Below are 5,613 nucleotides of genomic sequence, written 5' to 3' on the forward strand. Positions count from 1 at the left end.
CAACTACAAATCGAGACATAAGTCGAATGAAATAATTCACTGTGTCTTTTTTGTGAAGGTTGATTCAACCATAAGTCCAACATTTTTCTCTTGATGACTTGTTAAGTTGAGGCCACATTGCTTAGGACAAAACCAACTAGTATTTTAGCAAGTGGACTAGACTATGTTATTGATATAGAACAAAAATCCCCACAGTTTTTGTTTGGAATAATCTGTGGTACTTTTTTAAGCAGAGAAAAATTGTACAATGATTGGCATTTTACAGATGTGATGTCTTAATTTTGGTTGATAAATGCTCTGTTTTTCGTATATATATCATCAATTTGTGTAGTATATTTGATAATTTCATTGAAAATTCATTTCACATTGGTTGGTTAGTTGCAATTTTTTTTGCCTACAATAAGTTTTTTTTAGGATTGGACTAAAGCGGTCTGAATTTATTTTTTGTTTGACATACACTGATATAGATCATCAGTTCGAGGTGTCCTTCAAAAACCTGACTGCTTGATTCATTTGTTAGTGCTTCTGCTTGTTATTAGTTGCTTCTCCCTATCTACAGGAAAATTTTAATTTCTATGGGCCTCTTCCACTTAGAAAAACACAACGTAAGGTCTTGATCTCCATTGAATCTATCTCCTCTAGTTCCATAGTGTTGGCATAAATCATTTTAGCTACTGCCTGCTCTTTGGGTATCCCTACAATTCGTATGTCATGGCTCAATGCAGTGATGATTCAGAAAAGTGTATAATGTGATTTGAAGGACACCTTATCTCAATTGCAGTGAACATTGATTTAAACTAGTGCGTAATGAGATTTCATGTTTCTTACTGTACTCTGTCTTCAAATTAACAGTCCATCCATGCTGCATAACAGTACCAGTTTCTTGGTGATCCAACCATACTCTGTCTTCAAATTTAACAGTCCATCCATGCTGCATAACAGTACTAGTTTCTTGGTGATCCAACCATCATGGATATCGCAGCTTATGGTAATTCCATTTTTAAGTGTTCGTTAGTAGTACTTTCCGATCAGGGAATTCCTAAACGTTAATATGTTGTGTTAAATTCAAAGATACTTTCCTATCAGGGGATTCCTAAACCTTAATATGCCATGTTACATTCAAAAAGGGAAAAAATGAACTTACTCTGAAGGCAGTTGTCCTTTCAATTACCATACTTTGAGACTATCATTTAGGAATATTGAGAAATCATTTTCTTTAAATCATTTTACTTTAAAGTGGGAAGAGGTGAAATTTTAGCCTACCAAGACTTTTAGTGAGAAGATAATAATAATAAACACAAATAATTAAAAAAAAAAATCACTGGAAGATCATAACCCAGAATGTCAAGCCTAAGATCAAGGAAATCTTAAAGATGATATAAAATATGTTCCGATTTGGTGTCAAAAAGTTAGTAGAAGTGATTTCACTATTAAACAAGGTATAAGGTAATTATGGAATCTCAATTTTCAAGAGAAGTGAGTGGTGGTGGGATTTATTATGATAACTGCATTTTCCTTTGGAAATTGTAATTACATTGTAGTTAGTTTTATCAAATTAACTTCTCACTTGGGCAAGTGGAATTAAAATAGGTTAGGTTGGGCCTGATCAATGTCTGTTGTGCAAAATCAATGAGGAAAATGTTCATCATTTGTTTATCTCTTGTCGTTATATTGTTCAAATCCTATTTAAATTTTTCATTGAGCTCAAGCCAAAGGTTCCTTGGTCCTATGTTATTTTGATGGAATGTGCATAAGTTTGGTTCTTTAATAAGTTTCTTAAATGCTTTGAAGCTCTTGTAGTGTTATTCATATATGGTATTTGGTAAACAAAGAACTCTAGCATTTTTCATGACAAGGACATTCTTCTTTCTATTACTGTTGGCTCTATTATATCTAGTTCATTAAAGGTTGGAGGATATGCCCACAAGGAAGCCTAAGCTATCAGTAATGATAGCTTTGGATTTTGAGTTTATTTATTTATGGTGTTAGTTAAGACCATCCCTGCATTTGTGGGGTATGTGTTGTTCTTTTTCTCATTCCTGATCACTATTTCCATATTCAATATTCTCTCGATAGAGGATCAACAAACCAAGCATAGTTTACATCCCTAAGAAAACTTATTGAGGTTGTTATGCTTAGAGGTGTTAAGACGTTGCAGATCATGAGTGATTCCAACCTTATATTGATTAGGCCAATAGGAAAGCATAAATTAATAGATATAAATCTATGTCATTTGTTGGTGGACTTTTATAACTCAATTATATCTTTTAAATGAAATTCTTTCATGAACATTCTTCACGAACTCAACACTTCAACAGACTTTGACAAATATTCTTTGAGGGACATTCTTCATGAACTCAATACTTCAGCGAATGAGTTATCAAAGGGGACTTTGACTTTGTCCCCTGTTGCCATAAATATTTACAAGTTCTTGACCGTGTGATGAAAGATTCTACAGACTTCTTTTTGAAGTCTTCCTATCATGTCCCTTATGTTATAAAGTAGGGAATGTTTTGAAGAAGATAAGGTTATATAACATCAGGTAGTAGATAGATTGGAAAAGGGGTTTTTTGTAAAGCTAATTAATCACGTATAGTGGAAAGGCCCATAGGGAATGCAATTTTATTTGTGAACAGATAACGTATATGAAGACGTATATGTTATGTCTCCAATGCATGAGGATCACCTGTCTTCCATTAGTATTTTGAGTTTGTACTTGGAACATATGATCAAACTGTCCCTGTTAGCAAACTGTCTCTGTTATCAAACTGTCTGTTAGCAATGGCACAATGCAGTGATGATTCAGACAAGTGTATAATGTGATTTGAAGGACACCTTATCTCATTTTTAGTGAACACTGATTTAAACTAGTGCGTAATGAGATTTCATGTTTCTTACTATAATCTGTCTTCAAATTTAACAGTCCATCCATGCTGCATAACAGTACTAGTTTCTTGGTGATCCAACCATACTCTGTCTTCAAATTTAACAGTCCATCCATGCTGCAAAACAGTACTAGTTTCTTGGTGATCTAACCATCATGGATATCGCAGCGTATGGTAATTCCATGTTTAAGTGTTCGTTAGTAGTACCTTCTAATCAGGGAATTCATAAACCTTAATATGTTGTGTTAAATTCAAAGATACTTTCCTATCAAGGGATTCCTAAACCTTAATATGCCATGTTACATTAAAAAGGGAAAAAATGAACTTACTCTGGAGGCAGTTGTCCTCTCAATTACCACACTTTGAGACTATCATTTATTTGCAATTAATCAATTAGAAATAGAGAGATTTTTGTTGTCCTACATCTCCATTGTCTTCTTCATCTTTTCCCAGTTCTTTTCTCGTGGTTGTGCATGTTGAAGCTGCGTCTCCTTTGAAGGTATGAAACAACCATGGCAATAGGTATTAGAGATAAAAATGGTCCCACTGAGACTCAAATGGTGAAGATCAATAGATATCAATGATGAGTTTATGTGAAATTCATGGAGCAAACCTTTAATCGAAACATTTTGAAAGAGAATGGATGAGGACATAAAGAGATAAATAAATGGGCTGGTTTCAAAGAGAAAGAAGTCAACAACAGCGGAAAATGGGACAACAAATAGACGAGGAAGAAGAATGAAAATGAGTAAGATTTTTTTCAAATCAGCAAAATATATAAACGAGAGGAGACATTTCTGTTTATCCCCTCGATCTTATTTTTCCTTTCTTTGTTTTGCGTACCACCACCTTTGCACATTAAGCCTTTCTCTTAGTACCCTTCTCTACGTACACGAAAAAGTTGTCTCCCATAGATTTTTCTCTCATGGCTATTTGCTCTCACATTTCTGACTTGATCTAACGTAATTCTCCATCTGCTGTACCCACTCCCCATGAGAGAAACATCTTACAAAAATATATCAAATTTAGCCAATTATCAAACCACAGGTCAATTGGGTGTAGCTCTAGTTATTGAGAGGAAACTAGTTATCCTCCTACATTTGGGTTCATATTCCACTTTGTGACATGCCTGCTCTCTTCATGAGCTAATTGCTGACAGTTGAGCTGGCCTTGAGCCCTGAAGAATCTAGTTTACCCTGGCTACCATTCTCAGAATGAGGGGAAGTACCCAGTGGGTTTCCTCCCGGAAATTCATTATGTAGAGCAAAAAAAGGAATATCAAACCACAAATGGGACATTTGAATTCGCTATGTCTAAGTGCCTACTTTGCTGCAATCAGTAGCCTTTTCTAGCTATGTTTATTTTCTTTCTTAACTGTGCCAAGCACTATGTTACAATGTCAACTATGGCATTCTAGTATCTTCTATTTTTCATTTTCAAATACTATATATAGCTGCTACATTGTTGTATTCTTCGTGTGCCAAATGCTTCATCTTTGCTGCACTAATAGCCGTGCCTTTTGCTTATATTAACCATGCCAATTGTGTGACGGTATTTGATAAGTGTTTATAAGTCTATTAACTGTGTTTTAATCACTATCCTATTATCCTGTTCGAGCTTATTTGTCTCTTGTGCAAAATTCCAGTGTAGTAAGTTTTAATGCTTATCTTTATTGCATTTCAGGAAAAAAATGGTCGTATAAGTTTTATTAAGCATTGCACTCAAATGAAAATACCCTCTCTTATGACACTCTAATATTTTATTTTGTTGCTTCTAGAGGCGGACAACATAAATATGCTTCTCTCTTTTATTCAAATCCTTTTTTGCAGTTAATATGATTGGGTTCACTTGAACAGGTGCAGTAGCTTGTGCTAAGCACCCCCTATAAAGATCTGATGCAGTCTACTCAGTTCATCTGCTTTCTCCTTGGCCTTTGACTTCTGTCTTTTTTGTATATATTCTGATCCCCTCTATGTCAGCCATGTTAGGGGCACAGGGCTGCCTCCCTTCTTCCTCGTACAAAGATTGGTTTAACAGCCCCTCCAAGGTTCCCTGTCTGCACCAGGAACATGGTCACAGATTTTGATTTTATCCATCTTCCTCCCTCTAGTTAAATGTTGCCTCAAACATGTAACCCTCCAACAAACCCATACCTGCCAACTAGATCCATCATCCACTACCCATTGTGTGAATGTTTGGCTTGAATAGATGAACCACCACCATAATGTCAACATAGGAGAAACATTAAAAATCCCCTATGCACTAAATGCCTAGATCCAACTGAAATATGAAGTTATGAACAAAATAGACCCTTGGCCCAAAGTCCAGTACAGCCATCAACATAATTAAAACCTTGAAGGGTGAGTCACATCAACAAAACAATGAACAATAAATGATATGGCACCTGAACACCTGCACCGTAGTAGAACTGGGAGGGTCATCATTGATTAGCTTTGAAGGCCATCCCAAAACATTGGGAAACATAAATATCACTGGAAGTTCCATCCTTCATTACCATCGTCCCAAGGTCACCACATATTAGATAACCCCAAGAGGATGTAGGGTACCTTTTCATCCAAAGTATGCTCTACTAGATGTAGTTGTGGCAGTGGCATAGCCAAACTTAGCACCTCTCCCTTATTTCTCACACTCACTGACTTGTACTTTGTCACTACTCAAAGCCTTGTCTTGAGTATTGAGATGGCACAAGTAGCAAAGTTGATGATCA

The sequence above is a fragment of the Pinus tabuliformis genome, chromosome 4_2, assembly GCF_031772625.1.
Source record: "Pinus tabuliformis cultivar Carrire ecotype Pingquan chromosome 4_2, CPIR1, whole genome shotgun sequence".
Classification (NCBI taxonomy): Eukaryota; Viridiplantae; Streptophyta; class Pinopsida; order Pinales; family Pinaceae; genus Pinus; species Pinus tabuliformis.